The sequence below is a fragment of the Bos mutus genome, chromosome 4, assembly GCF_027580195.1.
Source record: "Bos mutus isolate GX-2022 chromosome 4, NWIPB_WYAK_1.1, whole genome shotgun sequence".
NCBI lineage: Eukaryota > Metazoa > Chordata > Mammalia > Artiodactyla > Bovidae > Bos > Bos mutus.
Genome location: NC_091620.1, coordinates 106,137,855 through 106,161,783, shown reverse-complemented (window position 1 = coordinate 106,161,783; position 23,929 = coordinate 106,137,855). Strand labels below are relative to the sequence as shown.

Genomic DNA, 23,929 nt, shown 5'->3' with positions numbered 1-23,929 from the left:
ATGGGCTTCCTTGCTGGCTCAAATGATTAAGAATCCTCCTGCAATGCAGGAAACCCAGGTTCGATCCCTGGGTTGGGAAGATCCCCTGGAGAAGGGAATGGCAACCCACTCCAGGATTCTTACCTGGAGAAGTCCATGGACAGAGGAGCCTGGTGGGCTATAGTCCATGGGATCGCAAAGAGTTGGACACAGCTGAGAGACTAACACTTTCATACATGAAAATGGTCAGCAACTGGTGATAGAATATTAAAGACAGTAGGGATTTCAGGAAACCACTTAAAGGAGACTTTGGCTTAATGAGACTTTTTCTGGTGTTACTATATACAAATTAACATTTAAAAACTTCTTTTTAATATTTGTGTGTGTAAATGTTTAAACCTGAGCCAGTATTCCTGCCCTGTAAATAGGTTCATCTGTACCATTTTTCTATTAATAGATTCTATATATGTGCATTAATATATGCTGTTTTTTCTCTTTCTGACTAACTTCACTCTATATAACAGTTAGAGTTATGGTTATAGACTGTATGTATGTAGTCCAGGTTCATCCTTTTTCCCTCTTCATGGCTGACCAATGATCTAGAGGGGTGGGAGGGAGGCTCAAGATGTTATGTGGTAGAAACCGACACACCATTGTAAAGCAATTATCCTCCAATTGAAAGTTTTAAAAATGTTTACCACCGCCCCCCATAAAAAAACTTGAGGCATCAGAGCTAACTATTAAACAGAGAAATGTCATTTCTTGAAAGGATGTAACATTTTAAAAAAATATGTCCTTGACGTAGGTTAATGTCAGGGTTAGGCAGTGTTTTTTAAATAATTCAACTACTTCTTTTGACGTTGAACTATAGTGTAAATAAAGTTCTATATAATCAGAATTGAGTTAGATAGAAAATTAATTTCTAGTAACTAATGCTTACAATTAAGTTAAATTTTTTAAATATCTGGCTTTAACAAACACTTTGTAGCTGAATATAAAATTTTTTAAATGCTAAAATATATAGTATATTAATCTAGATCCAATATGGGAAGGAAAATATGTAAGAATCTGCAAGTATAAGCAAGAGGTAAAAGCTTGGATGTGCAGGACTTCAACTTCTGAATACAATCAGCAAATTTTAGTGAAGGGGGCTGGATATACTTTTGCCATCACTTGCTCAGTAGAATTAAGCCAAATATTTGAAAAGTTATGAACCTCATACTTTAAAATGTTGTCAAATGTAAAACAAGTGAGTTTTTACCAAAATGTTTAAAAGAACCATGTGATTTTGTTATCCAAGGCTCAAGTAAAATGATAGCTGGTCTTATGCATCTATTTTTTATTTTGCTTTTTAAAGATAATACAGATTTGGTCTATATATAATAAATATTGTTTAAAGAATATTTGAATGAAAGAATTGATTTTATAAGAACTAATAACTATATCCTGGTTTGTTGTTGTTGTTCATTTGCTAAGTCATGTCCGACTCTTTGCAACCCCATAGACTGAAGCACGCCAGGCTCCTCTGTCCTCATCTATCTCCTGGAGTTTGCTCAGATTCATGTCCAGTGAGGTGGTGATACCATCCAACCATCACATCCTCTGCCACTGTCTTATCCTTTTGCCTTCAATCTTTCCCAGCATCAGGGTCTTTTCCAGTGAGTTGGCTGTTTGCATCAGGTGGCCCAAGTATTGGGAGCTTCAGCTTCAGCATCAGTCCCTCCAATGAATATTTAGGGTTGATTTCCTTTCAGATTGACTGGTTTGATCTTGCAGTCCATGGGACTCTGAAGAGTCTTCTACTGCACCACAGTTCGAAGGCATCAGTTCTTCGGTGCTCAGCCTTCTTTATGGTCCAACTCTCACATGCCAGTTTAGCTTTTCCTTTTTTTGATTAGCTTAATTCCACAATTATAATTTAAAATTTTTGATGTCATAATAAGAGCCATATTTGACTAACATAATACTTCTATTAGAATAGCTTATGTCTAAAAAAGAGAACACTCATAAATCATCAAATCATCATCTTTCAACATAACCTTCTCACATCATTCACAGGAAACATGTAGGATCTTTATGACTATAATTCAGCAAATTGTAAATAGAATTTTATCGTTGTTTTGTTTTTGTTTGACAGCTCACCGGAAAATTCAATAAACAAATCAAATGAGTTCTTTATAATCTCATCATCTAAACTCCATAGGACAGGGCATGGACATTGCTGTGTCTGATTATAGATGGAAAGAATAGGAAAAACTGATTTATCTCCCTTTCTTATTTTATCTCAGCCTTGAAGGGGAGAGGGGGCAGTTCTTTGTGAAATAATTCATGTTGTAACATTACACTTGTTTTAAACACTAGAAACAAGCTGTGCTAAAAACATAAACCCTAGTAATAGATTTTGTTTTTAATATTGCCATTATTTGTCAGTCATAAGCTTAGAAAATATCTAATTTTTAATTTAAATGTCACATTACAGGTTTTTTTTTTTTTTTTTTACCTCATTCTTTATATCTGAACTGCAAAAGATCACATCATTCCTTATTGAAGCAAGGAAAAAAATTAGAAAGTAACAAGAAAAATATTTTTCTCTTAATTTTAAGTTTATAAACAGGATGATTTGACAGTATGTGTTATCATTTCAGTCAGGGATAATGTCTAAAATATAAATAATAATTGCACAAAAATGTCAGTTACTTTGGTCACATGTATTTCAAGAATCTGATGGTTGCTGGCAATCATTTTTGATGATTTTTAAAATTCCATATAAAATGATTATATAATCCATACTTTCCTGTTTCAATCACAGCTCAGATTAAGGTTTTCAGAGCGCAATTCAGTGCAGTGTTTCATCATTTTTCTTGTGGTTGGTTTAGGAAAACCTCTCTTTCAAAATTAGTGAGCGTAAATAAGTAATTTAGATAGTGTGTACATATAGTATTTTGAAATACATTCAATCCCATATAGAAATGTAGATATTACCTAGATAAAGGCAACATAAAACATTTATTAAATACTCTCTAGGTACCAGGTCATTAGTAAAGCTTTTTATATGGATTATATAATATTTGTTTGTTATTGTTACATTTATTGTACATATTTAGAAATTAAGGATTTAGAAATATTGATACACTCAAGGTCACAAAGTCAATAAGTCATGTTTATGGTTTAGTGTATTTGTTCTATCAAAACCAATCTTTTCTTTTGTATACACTTCAATCTAAATTATACTATCACAGTATGTCCATATTCTCAATCTATACTTGAATAATAACCTTACTTTAAATTTTACATTTTCTCCTCATTTCTCTGCTAGGTTATACACATACAATAGGACACATTTATAAAGACAGTTTTAAAGTGGGCCAAATGTTTAGAATATATAGAAAGGTAATTGGAATGTTACCCATTTTCCAAATAGAAAGTTTTATTAGTCTTATCATAATAATGGGCTTCCCAGGTAGTGCTCGTGGTAAAGTTTATCTGCCTACCAGTGCAGAAGACATAAAAGACACTGGTTTGATCCCTGAGTCGGAAAGATCTCCTGGAGGAGGGCATGGCAACCCATTCCAGTATTCTTGCCTGGAAAATCCTATGGACAGAGGAGCCTGGTGGGCTATAGTCCATAGGGTTGCAAAGAGTCAGACACGACTGAAGCAACTTAGCGCATCATTATAATAGCGCCTTAAAGACTTTTCATGTCTATACCACATTTTATTCTTATGTCATTCTGTTAGACATATGAGGTAGATACTAATTTTCACATGAGGGAGATAAGGCATAGAGAATAGTTTAGTTTCAATTCTGTGTGCTTTCCCTTGGGACCACACTTATCATGATGATATTCTATTATTACAAATCTGTACCGTAAATTATACCATATTATAAAACGTTACAGATGTGACTAACTGGGAACTATAACATGACCCAAATTTGCTGCCTGAATTAAGATATCTATCTATCTATATATAATTCAACATAAAATTTTTAAGTAAATGCAGATAGATCAGTGAACTGGAAGACAGAGTAATGTATATCACCTAGATTGAGCAGAAAAAAGAATTTAAGAAACGAGGATAGTTTAAGAGACCTCTGGGACAACATCAAGCATATAGGGGCCCAGATGGAGAAGAGAGAAAGGGGCAGAGAATTTACTTGAAGAAATAAAAGCTGAAAACATCCATAACCTTGGAAAGGAACAGACACCCAGATCCAGGGAGTACAGAGTATCCAAACAAGATGAACCCAAAGAGACCCACACCAAGACAGATTATAATACTTAGAAGGGCATAAATTAAAGGTACAGAATCTTGAAAGCAGCAGAGAAAGTCAACCGGTTACATTATAAGTGAACTCCCATATGACTGTTAGCTTACTTTTCAGCAGAAACTTTTTAGGCAGAAGCCATTTCCTTCTCCAATGCATGAAAGTGAAAAGTGGAAGTGAAGTCGCTCAGTCATGTCTAACTCTTAGCAATCTCATGGACTGCAGCCCACCAGGCTCCTCCGTCCATGGGATTTTCCAGGCAAGAGTACTGGAGTGGGGTGCCATTGCCCCATAATTAAATGGTACCATATATTTAAAGTGATGAAAGGAAAAAATCTACAACCAAGAATACTCAGTAGGGTTATTATTAAGATTTGAAGGGGAAATAGAATTTTATAGATAAGCAAAAGCTGAAAGTTTTCAAACCGCTAAGTCAGCTTTAAGAGAAATGTTAAAAAGACTTCTCTAAGGAGAGAAGACAAAAAATAGAAACACAACTAGAAACATTTAAATTACAGAAGAAAAAGGCAAACATACAGTAAAAGTAGTACCAGCCATATATAAAGTTAGTAGTAGAGTTAAAAGACAAAAGTAAAAGCATCAATATCTACAATAACTAAAGGATACAAAACCCAAAAAAGATGTAAAATGTGGTAACAAGAAAGTTAAATGTGATTTGGAGGAGTAAAAATGCAGGGTTGTTAGAATATAGTTGAACTTGAGATCACTAACTTAAAATAAATACATATACATTGGTGTTATAGATGAACCTCCTGGTAATCACAAGTCAGAAACCTATAATAGATACACATACATGCAAGAAAAGAGAAAAGACAGTTGTCAAATCACAAGGAAAGAGAGTAAAAGAGGAAACAAAAAGAACTACAAAACCCCCAAAACAGTAAACACAGTGACAACAAGTACATACCTATCAACAGTTACTTGAAATGTGAATGGATTAAATGGTCCAATCAAAAGATATAGAGAGGCTGAATGGAGTAGAAAACAAGGCCCACAGGTATGCTGCCTGGATGAGAGTCATTTCAGATCTAAAGACACACACAGACTGAAAACAAAGGGCAGGAAAGAGGTTTTACATGCAAATGGAAACAGAAAGCTGGGCAGTACTTATATCAGATAAGATAGACTTTAAAACAAAGACTGCAGTAAGAGATAAAGAAGGACATTGCATAATGATGAAGGGATCAATTCAACAAGAAAATTAACAATTGTAAATATGTGTATACCCAACATAGGAGCACCTAAATGCATACAGCGCATGTTAACAAACACAAAGGGAGAGATTGAGAGTGATACAATAATAGTAGGGGACTTTAACAGGCCACTTATATCAACAGGAAGATCTTGTAGACAGAAAATCAATACGGAAACACTGCTCCTAAATGAAAGATTAGACCACATGGATTTCATAAGTCTCATGAAATTTAAGAAGATTGAAATCACATCAAGTATCTTATTCTGCAACAGTGCTAATGAGACCATTACTATAAGGAGGAAAAAACCTGCAAAAAACACAAACGTGGAAGCTAAACAATATGCTGCTAAACAACCAACGGGTTACTGAAGGAATCAAAGAAGGAACTGAAGCACTGTTGGAGACAAGTAAAATGGAAACACAATGATTGGTATCTATGGAACATAATAAAAGCAGTTCTAAGAGGAAAGTTTACAGTGGTACCAGATTACTTCAGGAGACAGAAAAAAATCTCAAATAAATAATCAAACCTTATACCAAAAGGAGCTAGAAAATGAGGGACAAGCAAAACTTGAAATTAGTAGAAGGAAAGAAATCATAAAAATCAGAGGAAAAGTAAATGAAATAGAGACTTAAAAAAAGAAAGAAAAAGATCAATGAAACTAAGACCTGGTTCTTGAAAAGACAAACAAAATTGGTAAACTTTAGCCAGACTCATCATGGGCCCAAATAAAATCAGTAGTAAAAGAGAAGTTAGAACTGACACCATTGAAATGCAAAGAAACATAAGAAATTACTATGAACTGTTACATACCTTCTAGGTTGTAAAAGACAACCTAGAAGAAATGAATAAATTCCTAGAAATATACAGTTCCAAAGATTGATTGAGAAAGAAATAGGAAATATGAGCAAACTGATTACCAGTAATGGCATTGAATCACTGATTTAAAAATCCGCCCCCAGCCCCCAATAAAAGTCCAGGACTAAATGGCCTCATCAATGAGTTCTACCATGCATTTAAAGGATGACTGAAATCTGTCCTTCTCAAGCTACTTCAAAAATCTGAAGGGAAAGGAGTGCTTCTGAACTCATTCTATGAGGTCAGCATCACCCTGATACTAAAACCAGATGGAATTACTACACAAAAAAGAGAATCAAGGTCAATGTCATTGATAAAGCTAGATGTAACAATTTTCAACAAAATATTAGCAAACTGAATTCAACAGTACATTAAAAGGAATATATAATAACATGGTCAGGTGGAATTTATCCCAGTGGTACAAGGATAGTTTGGTATACAAAAATCAATGTCATAACATTATCAAATTGAAAAAAAATTTTATTATCTCAATAGATGTAGAAAAACTTTTATCAAAGTTCAACATGCATTTATGATAAACAATAGAGAGGGAACTTACCCCAACATAATAAGAGACATATATGACAGACCCACAGCCAACGTCATACCCAATGGTGAAAAGCTGAAAGCATTTCTACTAGGATCTGGATCAAAACAAGGATGCCAATTGCTGCCACTTTATTTAATATAGTATTGTAAGTCCTAGCCACAGCAGTCAAATAAGAAAAATAAACAGAAGGAATCCAAATTGAAAAGGAAGAATTAAAACTATCATTGTTTGCGATGACCTGATTCTATGTAGTAGGAGGAGGAGGAGTAGAGTAGTGGTGTTACTCGCTCAGTCCAACTCTTTGTGACCCAGTGGACTGTAGCCTGCCAGGCTCATCTGTCCATGGAATGCTCCAGGCAAGAATCCTGGAGTGGATTACCACTTCCTTCTCCGATACTATATATAGAAAATCCTAAAGTCGCCATCAAAAAAACTTAGAACTAACGAATGAATTCAGTAAAGTGACAGGCCTCAAAATTAATATCCAAAAGTTTTCTATGATTCTATACACTGACAACAAAACATCAGAAAGAGAAATTAAGAAAACAACTCAATTTACAATTGTATCCTAAAGAATAAAATACCTGTGAATGAAGTGTTAGTCACGCAGTCATGCCCAACTCTCTGCGGCCCCATGAACTGTAGCCTCCCAGGCTCCTTTGTCCATGGAATGCTCCAGGGGATCTTCCTAACCCAGATTGAACCTGGGTCTCCTGCATTGCAGGCAGATTCTTTTATATCTGAGCCACCACCTGGGAATAAACCTAACTAAAGCAATACAAGACTTGTACTCAGAAAACTGTAAGACACAGATGGAAGAAACTGAAGATGACATAAACAAAAGGAAATACACACCATGCTTATGGACTGGAAGACTTAACATTGTCAGAATACTCCTTAGGCAATCTATAGATTGAGTGTAATCAGTATCAAAATGCCAAAATCATTTTTCACACAACTACAGCAAATAATCATAGTCAATTAATCAAAGAAGGCAACATATAAAATGGGGAAAAGACAGCCTCTTCAGTAAATGGTGTTGTGATAACTAGACATGCGAAATAACCAAACTGGACTACTTTCTCATACCATATACAAAAATAAACTCAAAATGGATTAAAGACTTTAAGACCCGAAGCCATAAAACTCCTAGAAAAAAAACATAGGCTGTATGCTCTCTGACATCAGTCCTAACAATATAATTTGGGGGAAATATGTCTCCTTAGACAAGGGAAACAAAAAAATAAACAAATGGGACCACATTAAACTAAAAAACTTCTGCATAGTGAAGGAAGCTATCAGCAAAGTGAAAAGGCAGCCAGCTGAATGGGAGAAGATATTTGCAAAAGATAAAAGATTAAAGTCTAAAATATACAAAGAACTCACATAACTCAATATCAAAATAACAAAGAACCCAATTTAAAAATGGCCAGGGGGCCTAAATAGACACTTTTCCAAAGAAGACATATGGCCAACAGCCACATGAAAAGATGCTCAACATCACTAATCATCAGAGACATGCAAGTAAAAATTACAATGAGATAACGCATCAGAATAACTGTTATCAAATAGACAACGAATAAGTGTTAATGAGGATGTCGAGAAAAGGGAGTGCTTGTGCACTGTTGGTGGAATTGTAAATTGGTGCAGACATTATGGAAAACAGTATGGAAGTTCCTCAGAAAATTAAAAATACAACTGCAATATGATTTAGTAATTTACTTCTGGGTATTTATTTGAAGAAAATAAAAACCATGATTTGAAAAAAATATATGCACTCAAATGCTCACTGGACCTTTATTTACAATACTCTAGATATAGAAGCAACCTAAGTGTCCAACATGAGGTGAAAGGATAAAGACAAAGTGGCACGCACACACACACACACACACACACACAGCTAAATAGCTGAAGGTTTTAAGAAATGCAAATTTCGTGTGTATTCAGTCACACTTTTTATTGTTGTTACAAAGCTCTGCCACTACATTGGGCTTTTGTAGTTCTGTGGAGTTTTCCTTTTTCCCTTTGTTCTTTCTTCTTTTTTTTTTCTTTTCTCTTTTTTATAATTTTAATTTTTTAAACCCTATTACATTTTTTCTATATTTATCACTGTTTGCCTTTCCTACTGTTCTCTTCCCCTTGCAGTTAATCTTTAATGTATATAAATCTTCATCTACCTCGATTTAACTTTGCATATCCATTCTTTCTTTCTTTCCTTTCCTCTCAACATTTTGTTAGTTTTATTTTCATTGCTTTATTCACCAATTGGCACCTTGCTTTAGTTTTGTTTTCCAGTTTGTGCTTTAGTTTTGTTCTGGTAGATACAATTTTTGGTTTCCTTTGTTTGCCAGGTCAGTCTATTGTACTTTATTTTTGTTGAGCTGTTTTGATTTTGCTTATGGGTGTATACATATATGTGTCTATTCAGTCACACTTTTTATTGCTGCTATAAACCTCTGACTCTGTGTTGGGCTTTTGCAGTTCTATGGAGTTTTCCTTTTTTCTTTCTTCTTCCTTTTTTTTTTTTTTTCTCTTTTTATAATTTTAATTTTTAAAAACCTATTATATTTTTTCTACATTTATTCTTTTGTTTGCCTTTCCTACTGTTCTCTTCCCCTTGAAGTTAATCTTTAATGTATATAAATCTTCTTCATCTACCTCTGTTTAACTTAGCATATCTATTCTTTCTTTCTTTTCTTTATTTCCTTTCCTCTCAACATATTTGTTAGTTTTGTTTCATTGCTTTATTCCCCACTTGGCACCTTGCATTAGTTTTGTTTTCCAGTTTGTACTTTACTTAGTTTTGTTCTTAACTAGTAAATATAATTTTTGATTTACTTTGTTCTCCAGGCCAATCTACTGTACTTTATTTTTGTTGGACTGTTTTGACTTTGCTCATGGGGGAATGTGTATATGGTGTATATTTCATTATTTTAATTATTATTTGCCTGATTTTATAACTGCCATTTGTCTGGGTTTCACCTTTGGTTTCTCATTTTTGGATATTTGATTTAATCTCACTTAATGCCATAACAAACCACTTATAGAATCCTCGTTCCTGACCAGAGATCAAGCCCTGAGCATTTGGAGTGGGAGCACTGACTCCAAGATCAAGACTACCAGAGAACTAAAACTAGGGAGTATCAAATAGTGAGAACTCACACAAAGGAAACCACTTGAATACAAGACCCGGCATCACCCAACCACCAGTAGCACCCTGTGCAGGATGCCTCATCTAAACAACAAACAAAACAAAAATACAAAGCCAATCTTCAGCAGACAGGATTCCCACCTCACTCAGCCTTGCCCCTCAGAAGAAAAACAAACAAACAAAAACTCAGCACAAATCTCACCCTGTAGGAAGCTTATACAAACCACTAGACCAACCTTAGGAAGGCAGAAACCAAAAGGAAGACAGAATTCAGCTTTGGAGCCTGGGAAAAGGAGATCTCAAACACAATAAGTTAAAAAAAAATAATGAAAAGGCAGAAAAATACTACACAAATGAGGGAACAAATTAGAAACACAGAAGTCCAAATAAATGAAGAGGAAATAGGCAAACTACCTGAAAAAAAAATTCAGAATAATGATAGTAAATATGATCAAAAAACTTGAAAACAAAATGGAGAAAATGCAAGAATCAATTAACAAAGACCTAGAAGAATTAAAGAATAAACATATAGAGAAGAACAACAGAATTACTGAAATTAAAAATACTGTAGAAGGAATCAATAGTAGAATATCTGAAGCAGAAAAATGAATCAGTGAGCTGGAAGATACAATGGTGGAAATAAATTCTGAAGAGCAGAATAAAGTAAAAAAGAATGAAAAGAACTGAGGATCATCTCAGAGACCTCTGGGACAATATCAAACACAGCCACATTCGACTTATAGGGGTCCCAGAAGAAGAAGAGAAAAAGAAAGGGTATGAGAAAAATTTTGAAGAGATTATAGTTGAAAATTTCCCCAACATGGAAAAGGAAATAGTCAATCAAGTTCAAGAGTCCCATACAGGATAAGACCAAGGAGAAACAAGCCAAGACACATGCTAATCAAACTAACAAAGACTAAACACAAGAATATTAAAAGCAGCAAGGGAGAAGCAATAAGTGACATACAAGGGAAACCCCATATGCTTAACAGCTGATCTTTCAGCAGAAACTGTGCAGGCCAGAAGGGACTGGAAGGATATATTTAAAGTATTGAAAAGGAAAAAACCTACTGTACCCCACAAGGATCTCATTCAAAATTGATGGAGAAATCAAAAGCTTTTCAGACAAGCAAAAGTTAAGAAAATTCAGTACCATGTAACCAGCTTTACAACAAATGTTAAAGGGACTTATATAGCCAAGAAATACAAGAGAAGAAAAAAGATATACAAAATCAAACCCAAACGATTAAGAAAATGGCAGTAGGAACATATTTTTCAATAATCACTTTAAATGTAAATGGATTAAATGCTCCAACTAAAAGATACAGACTGGCTGAATGGATACAAAAGTAAGACCCATATATATATATACTGTCTAAAAGAAACCCACTGCAGACCTCACAGCACATATAGACTGAAAGTGAGAGAATGGAAAAATATATTCCATGCAAATGGGAAGCAATGCAAACCTGGACTAGCAATCCTCATATCAGACAAAATAGACCTTAAAATAAAGAATATTACAAGAGATAAGGAAGGACACTACGTAATGATCAAGGAATCAATCCAGGAGGAAGACATAACAATTGTAAATATCTATATGTACCCAACATAGGAGCACCTCAATACATAAGACAAACACTAAAGGGCATAAAAGGAGAAATTAACAGTAACACAATAATAGTAGGAGACTTATAACACCCCACTCACACCGATGGACAGATCATCACAACAGAAAATTAATAAGGAAACACAAGTCTTAAATGATACATTAGATGAGATGGATCTCATTGATATCTTCAGGATATTCTATCCAAATGCAGAGGAAAACACCTTCTTCTCAAGTGCACATAGAACAATCTCCAGGATAGACGTCATCTTGGGTTGCAAATAAAAGCTCAGTAAATTTAAGAAAATTGAAATCGTATCAGGCATCTTCTCTCAACCACGATGCTATGAGACTAGATTTCAATTACAAGAAAAAAACTGAAAGAAACACAAACACATGGAAATTAAACAACACGTTTCTAAATAACCAACACATTACTGAAGAAATCAAAAGGGAAATAAAATATCTAGAAACAAATGACAATGAAAACATGACAACTCAAAACCTATGGGATGCAGCAAAAGCAGTCCTAAGAGGGAAGTTTATGTCCATACAATCATGCCTCCAGAAACAAGAAAAGCATCAGGTAGACAACCTAACTTTACACCTAAACTGGAAGAAGAAAAAAAAACCACCCCAAAATTAGTAGAAGGAAAGAAATCATAAAGATCCAAGCAGAATAAATGAAAAAGAAATGGAAGAAACAATAGTAAAGAGTAATAAAACTAAAAGCTGGTTCTTTGAGAAGATAAAACTGGCAAGCCTTTAGCCAGGCTTATCGACAAAAAAAGAGAGAAGCATCAAATCAACAACTAGAAATGGAAAAGGAGAAGATAAAACAAGCAATGCAGAAATACAAAGAATTATAAGAGACTATTATGAACAACTGTATGGCAATAAAATGGGTAACCTGAAAGAAATGGACAGATTCTTAGAAAAGTTCAGTCTTCCAAGACTGAACCAGGAAGAAATATAAATTATGAGCAACCCAATTAGAAGCACTGAAATTGAAGCTGTGATCAAACATCTCTCAAAAAACAAAAGCCCGGGACCAGACGGCTTCACAGGACAATTCTATCACGCGTTTAGAGAAGAGCTAATGCCTATCCTTCTAAAACTCTTTCAAAAAATTGCAGAGGAAGGAACATTTCAAAACTCATTCTAAAGGCCACCATTACCCTGATACTAAAACCAGACAAAGACAACACAAGAAAACTACAGGCCAATGTCACTGATGAACATAGATGCAAAAATCCTCAACAGAATTTCGGCAAAGGGAATTCAGCAACACATCAAAAAGCTCATACACCATGAGCAAGCTAGGTTTGTTCCAGGGATGCAAAGATTCTTCAATGTACACAAATTGTACATTGTACAGGAGACAGGGATCAAGACCATCCCCATGGAAAAGAAATGCAAAAAAGCAAAATGGCTGTCTGGGGAGGCCTTACAAATAGCTGTGAAAAGAAGAGAAGCGAAAAGCAAAGGAGAAAAGGAAAGATACAAGCATCTGAATGCAGACTTCCAAAGAATAGCAAGAAGAGATAAGAAAGCCTTCCTCAGCAATTAATGCAAAGAAATAGAGGAAAACAACAGAATGGGAAAGACTAGAGATCTCTTCTAGAAAATTAGAGATACCAAGGGAACATTTCATGCAAAGATGGGCTTGATAAAGGACAGAAATGGTATGGACCTAACAGAAGCAGACGATATCAAGAAGAGGTGGCAAGAATACACAGAAGAACTGTACAAAAAAGATCTTCACGTCCCAGATACTCACGATGGTGTGATCACTGACCTAGAGCCAGACATCCTGGAATGTGAAGTCAAGTGGGCCTTAGAAAGCATCACTACAAACAAAGCTAGTGGAGGTGATGGAATTCCAGTTGAGCTATTTCAAATCCTGAAAGATGATTATGTGAAAGTGCCACAGTCAATATGCCAGCAAATTTGGAAAACTCAGCAGTGGCCACAGGACTGGAAAAGGTCAATTTTCATTCCAATCCCAAAGAAAGGCAATGCCAAAGAATGCTCAAACTACCGCACAATTGCACTCATCTCACATGCTAGTAAAGTAATGCTCAAAATTCTCCAAGCCAGAAGGCTTCAGCAATACATGAACCATGAACTTCCTGATGTTCAAGCTGGTTTTAGAAAAGGCAGAGGAACCAGAGATCAAATTGCCAACATCGGCTGGATCATGGAAAAAGCAAGAGAGTTCCAGAAAAACATCTATTGCTGCTTTATTGACTATGCCAAAGCCTTGGACTGTGGAAAATTCTGAAAGAGCTGGGAATACCAGACCACCTGATCTGCCTCTTGAGAAATTTGTATGCAGGTCAGGAAGCAACAGTTAGAACTGGACATGGAACAACAGACTGGTTCCAAATAGGAAAAGGAATACGTCAAGGCTGTATATTGTCACCCTGCTTATTTAACTTATAATGCAGAGTACATCATGAGAAACACTGGGCTGAAAGAAACACAAGCTGGAATCAAGATTGCCGGGAGAAATATCAATAACCTCAGATATGCAGATGACACCACCCTTATGGCAGTAAGTGAAGAGGAACTAAAAAGCCTCTTGATGAAAGTGAAAGTGGAGAGTGAAAAAGTTGGCTTAAAGCTCACCATTCAGAAAACGAAGATCATGGCATCCGGTCCCGCCACTTCAAGGCAAATAGATGGGAAACAGTGGAAACAGTGTCAGACTTTATTTTTCTGGGCTCCAAAATCACTTCAGATGGTGACTGAAGCCGTGAAATTAAAAGATGCTTACTCCTTGGAAGGAAAGTTATGACCAACCTAGACAGCATATTCAAAAGCAGAGACATTACTTTGCCAACAAAGGTCCGTCTAGTCAAGGCTATGGTTTTTCCTGTGGTCATGTATGGATGTGAGAGTTGGACTGTGAAGAAGGCTGAGCGCTGAAGAATTGATGCTTTTGAACTGTGGTTTTGGAGAAGACTCTTGAGAGTCCCTTAGACTGCAAGGAGATCCAACCAGTCCATTCTGAAGGAGATCAGCCCTGGGATTTCTTTGGAAGGAATGATGCTGAAGCTGAAACTCCAGTACTTTGGCCACCTCATGTGAAGAGTTGACTTGTCAGAAAAGACTCTGATACTGGGGGAGGGATTGCGGGCAGGAGGAGAAGGGGATGACAGAGGATGAGATGTCTGGATGGCATCACTGACTCGATGGGCGTGAGTCTGGGTGAACTCCGGGAGTTGGTGATGGACAGGGAGGCCTGGCGTGCTGCGATTCATGGGGTCGCAAAGAGTCGGACACAACTGAGCGAGTGAACTGAACTGAACTGAATCAGTGAATACAGCAAAGTTGCAGGATACAAAATCAATGCACAGAAATCACTTGCCTTTCTATATACTAACAATGAAAAATCAGAAAGAGAAATTAAGGAAACAATGCCATTCACCATTCCAAGAAAAAGAAATATCTAGGAATAAACTTACCTCAGGAGACAAAAGAACTGTACACAGAAAACTATAAGACACTAATGAAAGAAATCAAAGACAACAGAAACAGATGGAGAGATATTCCATGTTCCTAGGTAGGAAGAATCAATATTGTGCAAATGACAATACTACCAAACACAATCTACAGATTCAGTGAGATCCTTATCAAATTAGCAATGGCAGCTTTCACAGAACTGGAACAAAAAATTTCACAATTCATATGGAAACACAAAAAACACCGAATAGCCAAAGCAGTCCTGAGAAAGAAGAATGGAGCTGGAGGAAACAACCTTCCTGACTTCAGATTATACTACAAAGCTACAGTCATCAAGACAGTATGGTACTGCCAAAAAAACAGAAATATAGACCAACAGAACAAGATGGAAAGCCCAGAAGTAAACCCATGAACCTATGGGTACCTTATTTTTGACAAGAGGCAAGAATTATACAATGGGGCAAAGATTGCCTCTTCAAGAAATGGTGCTGGGAAAACTGGACAGCTGCATGTAAAAGAATGAAATTAGAACACTTCCTAACACCATACACAAAGATAAACTCATAATGGATTAAAGACCTAAATGCAAGACCAGAAACTATAAAACTCTTAAACATAGGCAGAACACTTGATGACATAAATCAAAGCAAGATCCTCTATGACCCACCTCCTAGAGTAATGGAAATAAAAACAAAAGTAAACAAGTGGGACTTGATTAAACTTAAAAGCTTGTGCACAGCAAAGGAAACTATATGCCAGGTGAAAAGACAACCCTCAGAATGGGAGAAAATAATAGCAAATGAAACAACTGACAAAGGATTAATTTCCAAAATATACATACAACTCAGTCAAAAAGTGGGGAAAAGACTTAAACAGACATTTGTCCAAAGAAGACCTACAGATGCTTATCAAATGCATGAAAAGATGCTCAACATCACTCATTATTAGAGAAATGCAAATCAAAACTACAATGAGATATCACCTCCAACCGGTCAGAATGGCCATCATCAAAAAGTCTACAAACAATAAATGCTGGAGAGGATATGGAGCAAAGGGAACACTCTTGCACTGATGGTAAGAATGTAAATTGTACAGCCTCTATGAAAGACAGTATGGAGAGTCCTTTGAAAACTAGGAATAAAACCACAGTATGACTCAGCAATGCCACTCCTAGGCATATAACCTGAGAAAACTAAAATCGAAAAAGACACGTGTATCCCATTGTTCATTGTAGCACTATTCACAATAGCTAGAACATGGAAGCAACCTAGATGTTCATCGACAGATGAGTGGATAAAGAAGTGGTAAATGTACACAATGAAATATTACTTAGCCATAAAAAGAAATGCATTTGAGTCAGTTCTAATGAGGTGGCTCAACCTAGAACCTATTATACAGACTGAAGTGAGTCAGAAAGAGAAAGATAAATATCGTACTCTAACACATATATGTGGAATCTAGAAAAATGGTACTGAAGAATTTATTTACAGGACAGCAGTGGAGAAACAGACATAGAGAATAGGTTTATGGACATGGGATGAGGGGAAGCGAGGGTCAGATGTATGGAAAAAGTACCATGGAAACTTACATTACCATATGTAAAATAGTTAGCCAACGAGAATTTGCTGTATGGCTCAGGAAATTCAAACAGCAGCTCTGTATCAATATAGAGGAGTGGGATGGGGTGGGAGATGGGAGGGAGATTTAGAAAGGAGGGGTTATATGTATACCTATGGCTGATTCATGTTGAGGTTTGACAGAAAATGACAAAATTCTATAAAACAATTATCCTTCAATAAAAAATAAATTAGAAAAAAAGAAAATTAAACCTATTTTTTAAAAAAAGAAATTCAAATCTCTAGTTATATGTTAAGGAAGTCAAGGTGTAATATACAGAATAAGGAATATGGTCAGTAATAGTGTAGTAAATCTGTGTGGGGACAGATAGTTACTAGACTTAGGGTGATCTTTCATAATGTATGAAAGTATCAAATCATTATGTAATACACCTGTAACTAACATAATATTGTTACATAGTATTGTCAACTTTATTTCAATAGAAATAATTAAAAATAAATGTAGAGAATTACTATGTTCATGGATCAGACAATTCTATATTATTAGTAGAATTGATCTACAAATTGATCTATAGATTCAAAGCAATCCCAAATCAAACATCAATGTGCTTTTCAAATGAAACTGATAAGCTAGTTTTAAAATTTATGTAGCTATTTAGATAACTTAGAATAGTAATTTTGAAAAGGGCACACATAATTGGATAACTCCAGGACTAGTTTCAAGATTAAGTATATTACAATGAAGGCAGTGTGGTATTGGCACAGGGATAAATACATCAATGCAAAAGATTGAAAAGTTCAGAAATCAGCACACAAGTACATGGTCAATTTATTTTCAGCAAATGTGCCTGAGTAATTCAGTGGTGGTAATGAATAGTCTTTTCAAAACATGGTATAGAAACAGCTGGCTACCCATTTGGAAAATATTGAACCCCCCTTTACCAAACATCATGCATGAAAATAAATTTGAAAGATTTCACCTACCTGATATAAAATCAAAACATTAAAACATTAAAAAACCTCGAATAGCCAAAGTGATCTTGAGAAAGAAGAATGGAACTGGAGGAATCAACCTACCTGACTTCAGGCTCTACTACAAAGCCACAGTCATCAAGACAGTATGGTACTGGCACAAAGACAGAAATATAGATCAATGGAACAAAATAGAAAGCCCAGAGATAAATCCACGCACATATGGACACCTTATCTTTGACAAAGGAGGCAAGAATATACAATGGATTAAAGACAATCTCTTTAACAAGTGGTGCTGGGAAATCTGGTCAACCACTTGTAAAAGAATGAAACTAGAACACTTTCTAACACCATACACAAAAATAAACTCAAAATGGATTAAAGATCTCAACGTAAGACCAGAAACTATAAAACTCCTAGAGGAGAACATAGGCAAAACACTCTCCGACATACATCACAGCAGGATGCTCTATGACCCACCTCCCAGAATATTGGAAATAAAAGCAAAAATAAACAAATGGGACCTAATTAACCTTAAAAGCTTCTGCACATCAAAGGAAACTATTAGCAAGGTGAAAAGACAGCCTTCAGAATGGGAGAAAATAATAGCAAATGAAGCAACTGACAAACAACTAATCTCAAAAATATACAAGCAACTCCTAGAGCTCAACTCCAGAAAAATAAATGACCCAATCAAAAAATGGGCCAAAGAACTAAATAGACATTTCTCCAAAGAAGACATACAGATGGCTAACAAACACATGAAAAGATGCTCAACATCACTCATTATCAGAGAAATGCAAATCAAAACCACAATGAGGTACCATTTCACACCAGTCAGAATGGCTGCGATCCAAAAGTCTACAAGTAATAAATGCTGGAGAGGGTGTGGAGAAAAGGGAACCCTCTTACACTGTTGGTGGGAATACAAACTAGTACAGCCACTATGGAGAACAGTGTGGAGATTCCTTAAAAAACTGGAAATAGAACTACCTTATGATCCAGCAATCCCACTGCTGGGCATACACACTGAGGAAACCAGAAGGGAAAGAGACACGTGTACCCCAATGTTCATCGCAGCACTGTTTATAATAGCCAGGACATGGAAGCAACCTAGATGTCCATCAGCAGATGAATGGATAAGAAAGCTGTGGTACATATACACAATGGAGTATTACTCAGCCATTAAAAAGAAAACATTTGAATCAGTTCTAATGAGGTGGATGAAACTGGAGCCTATTATACAGAGTGAAGTAAGCCAGAAGGAAAAACACCAATACAGTATACTAACGCATATATATGGAATTTAGAAAGATGGTAACAATAACCCTGTGTACGAGACAGCAAAAGAGATACTGATAAAAAAAAAAATCAGAACATTAACACTTTAAGAAGGAAAATATTAGGTTGGGACAAAAGTAATTGTGGTTTTTGTACTATTGAAATTTGCCATTTGATATTGGAATATATTATAAATAAATGTGGTTATGTTATATATCATTTTAATGCACATTTCTTGCTTTATGTTTTTTTGCTAGTGACTTATTGTTGTTCTTCAGTTGCTAAGTTATGTCCAACTCTTTGTGACCCCATGGACTGCTGCACACCTGGCTTCCCTGTCCTTCACCATCTCCCAGAGCTTGCTTAAACTTAGGTCCATTGAGTCAGTGATACCATTCAGCCATCTCACCCTCTGTCGTCACCTTCTCCTCCTGCCTTCAGTCTTTCCCAGCATCAGGGTCTTTTCCAATGAGTCAGCTCTGCGTCAGATGGCCGAAGTATTGGAGCTTCAGCTTCAGTCCTTCAGGGTTGATTTCCATTATGATTGACTGGTTTGATCTCCCTGCTGTCTAAGGGACTCTTAAGAGCCTTTACTTGCTGTTTATTTTCTGTTTATTTTAGACTATGGAAATGATGTTAGACAAAAAGCAGATTTGAGCAATTTTCTTATTTGAGTTCAAAATGGGTCGTGAAACATCAGAGACAACTTGCAACATCAACAGTGCATTTGGCTCAGGAACTTCTAACGTACAATACAATGCAGTGGTGGTTCAAGAAGTCTTGCAAAGGAGACAAGAGACTTGAAGATGAGCATAATTGCTGGCCATCGGAAGTTGACAGTGAAAATTGAGAGTCATCATCAAAGCTGATCCTCTTACAGCTATTTGAGAAGTTGCCTAAGAACTCAGCGTTGACCATTTTACAGTCATTCAGCATTTGAAGCAAATTGGAAAGGTGCAAAAGCTCAAAAAGTGGATTAGCTGACCAGAAATCAAAAAAAATTGTCAGTTTGAAGGGCCTTCTTCTCTTATTCTATGCAACAACAATGAACCATTTCTCAATCAGATTGCAAAATGCAACAAAAAGTGGATTGTATACAACAACTGGTGATGACCACCTCAATGGTTGGACTGAGAAGCCCAAAGCACTTCCCAAAGCCAACTTGCACCAAAAAAGATTATGGTTACTGTTTGGTGGTCTCTTGCTGGTCTGATCCACTACAACTTTCTGAATCCCTGTGAAACTATTACATCTAAGAATTATGCTCAGCAAATTGATAAGATGCACTGAAAACTGCAGCCCCTGCAGCTGGCATTGTTCAACAGAACGAGCCCAGTTCTTCCCAATGACAATGTCCAACCACACGTTAAAAACTTGAACAAATTGAACTATGAAGTTTTGCCTCCTCCAGCATATTCACCTCTCACCAACCAACTACCATTTCTTCAAGCATCTTGACAATTTTTCCAGAGAAAATGCTTCCACAATTAGCAGGATCCAGAAAATGCATTCCAAGAGTTCTTTGAATCCCCAGCTACAGATTTTTATGCCACAGTGATAAACTTATTTCTCACTGGAAAAATTGTGTTGATTGTAATCATTCCTATTTGATTAATAAAAATGTGTTTGAGCCTAGTTATAATGATCCAAAATTCACCACCTCAAACAGAAATTACATTTGCACCAACCTAACTGGAGAAAATCTTTGTAATATTAAATCAGGCAGATTTCTTAGGTAGGAAGCACAAATCACAATCTTTTAAAAAAGAATAATTTGGACTTCCTTGAAAAACTTAGGAAAATTAAAAGGCAACCCACAGACTGAGAGAATATAATAAATCACATACATGATTTGTGTGTGTATATCTGTATCTATAATACATATATATGTCAGGGGAGTGTGTAATTTCCTTGGTTCTGTCTCACTGCAGCAAAAATTTGAAGCAATGGAGTAGTGTTATACAGCTCAGTTTTATTCGGCAAGCAAAGGAAAATACATCCTCGAGGTGTGAGGGCAGGCCAGCCCAAAAGAAGTGAAGAGAAGAGAAGCCAGCGGCTTAATTTTGGCTCCCCCTTTTGTATGTTTTCCTCATCCCCCTGAGCCTGTCCGATGTAAACTGGGCTAGCCAGGAGGGCTGTTTGCTTCATCTGAGGTTCTCACTCAGGTTCTTGGTCCTTCCTTTGTTCTATTTTTCCGGGCTTTTTCCTTTCTTTGTTTTTTTGCCATCACTATTTTTGACTCCTTTTTCCTATTCTAACTACCTAACATATATGTATCCAGAATATATAGAAAATGATTATAACTCAATGATTAATTTCCCAAAGAAAAATAACTTGGGTGATAAATGAACACTGAGGCATACTTTCACACTTATTTGAAACACATAAAAATAACTCTAAAAATTACTAACATCCAAGTATAAAAATTTTGACATTTAGTGTATTTGTACAGAGAATGGTAGAGTACTTCTTTTAAAATTGTAATTGAAAATAGCAAAGTATTATAATCAGAACTGTTAGTTGCTCAATCATGTCCAACTCTGTGAAACCCCATGGACTATAGCCCGCCAGGCTCCTCTGTCCATGGAATTTTCTAGGCAATAATACTGGAGTGTGTTGCCACTTCCTTCTACATAGGATCTTCTGAATCCAAGGATTGAACCTACATCTCTTGTGTCTCCTGCATTGCAGGCAGATTCTTTATCACTGAGCCACCTGAGAAGCCCAATCAGAGGAAAGAAAACATCAGTTCAGTTTATAAGCAAAATTAAACAGAGTTACTAACCAAAATAATGAAGTTAAAAAATATATGGAAACTATATTATGGAGGCATATTATTTGTATTTTTAGAAAGATAGAGCCATATATTAGTGTGAAAAGATTTTAAAAAGTGAATATTAATTTGTTGAATAAGAAACATAGTATCAATGAGGATGTATCTAAATGACTAGATGGCAATAAGTAAATGTCTTCTGTGACTTTCTCTTTATATATTTTTTCTTACAGGAATTACATTGACAGGATTTCTCCTTGAGTATGTCTTGAGACCACATCCTTCCTCATAGCATCTTGCTCCAATCTTAGTGAACTGATTTACTTCTCCTTTGTTTTAGTTTTTCATTTTAAAATCACAGACCAAAAAAAAAAAAACAAAAAACCTACATTTTTTTCTCTTTTTTTTTACCTTCAGAGTCATAGTGACTTAGCAAAAAGTCAATGCCTCCTTCTTATTTACTCACATAGAGTATGCCATACCTCAAAATGTTTTTCAAGTAGCTTTTGCATTTTAAAGAGAATGTAAGGGATTTCTGTGTGTTGATTTTATATCCTGCAACTTTACCATAGTCATTGATTAGCTCTAGTAATTTTCTGGTGGAGTCTTTAGGGTTTTCTATGTAAAGGATCATGTCATCTGCAAATAGTGAGAGTTTTACTTCTTCTTTTCCAATTTGGATTCCTTTTATTTCTTTTTCTGCTCTGATTGCTGTGGCCAAAACTTCCAAAACTATGTTGAATAGTAATGGTGAAAGTGGGCACCCTTGTCTTGTTCCTGACTTTAGAGGAAATGCTTTCAATTTTTCACCATTGAGGATAATGTTTGCTGTGGGTTTGTCATATATAGCTTTTATTATGTTTAGGTATGTTCCTTCTATTCCTGCTTTCTGGAGAGTTTTTATCATAAATGGGTGTTGAATTTTGTCAAAGGCTTTCTCTGCATCTATTGAGATAATCATATGGTTTTTATTTTTCAGTTTGTTAATGTGGTGTATTACATTGATTGATTTGCGGATATTGAAGAATCCTTGCATCCCTGGGATAAAGCCCACTTGGTCATGGTGTATGATCTTTTTAATGTGTTGTTGGATTCTGATTGCTAGAATTTTGTTAAGGATTTTTGCATCTATGTTCATCAGTGATATTGGCCTGTAGTTTTCTTTTTTTGTGGGATCTTTGTCAGGTTTTGGTATTAGGGTGATGGTGGCCTCATAGAATGAGTTTGGAAGTTTACCTTCCTCTGCAATTTTCTGGAAGAGTTTGAGCAGGATAGGTATTAGCTCCTCTCTAAATTTTTGGTAGAATTCAGCTGTGAAGCTGTCTGGACCTGGGCTTTTGTTTGCTGGAAGATTTTTGATTACAGTTTCAATTTCCATGTTTGTGATGGGTCTGTTAAGATTTTCTATTTCTTCCTGGTCGAGTTTTGGAAAGTTGTACTTTTCTAAGAATTTGTCCATTTCTTCTACATTGTCCATTTTATTGGCATATAATTGTTGATAGTAGTCTCTTATGATCCTTTGTATTTCTGTGTTGTCTGTTGTGATCTCTCCATTTTCGTTTCTAATTTTATTGATTTGATTTTTCTCCCTTTGTTTCATGATGAGTCTGGCTAATGGTTTGTCAATTTTATTTATCCTTTCAAAGAACCAGCTTTTGGTTTTGTTGATTTTTGCTATGGTCTCTTTTGTTTCTTTTGCATTTATTTCTGCTCTAATTTTTAAGATTTCTTTCCTTCTACTAACCCTGGGGTTCTTCATTTCTTCCTTTTCTAGTTGCTTTAGGTGTAGAGTGAGGTTATTTATTTGACTTTTTTCTTGTTTCTTGAGGTGTGCCTGTATTGATTGCTATGAACGTTCCCCTTAGGACTGCTTTTACCATGTCCCACAGGTTTTGGGTTGTTGTGTTTTCATTTTCATTTGTTTCTATGCAAATTTTGATTTCTTTTTTGATTTCTTCTGTGATTTGTTGGTTATTCAGCAGCGTGTTGTTCAGCCTCCATATGTTGGAATTTTTAATAGTTTTTCTCCTGTAATTGAGATCTAATCTTACTGCATTGTGGTCAGAAAAAATGCTTGGGATGATTTCTATTTTTTTGAATTTACCAAGGCTAGCTTTATGGCCCAGGATGTGATCTATCCTGGAGAAGGTTCCATGTGCACTTGAGAAAAAGGTGAAATTCATTGTTTTGGGATGAAATGTCCTATAGATATCAATTAGGTCTAACTG

At 35.7% G+C, this 23,929-nt stretch overlaps 1 protein-coding gene across 1 annotated transcript in view; it reads left to right on the top strand.

The window, feature by feature from the left end:
• The window catches only part of PPP1R9A (protein phosphatase 1 regulatory subunit 9A), a 350,686-nt gene that overhangs the window by 219,792 nt on the left and 106,965 nt on the right, over positions 1-23,929 (top strand).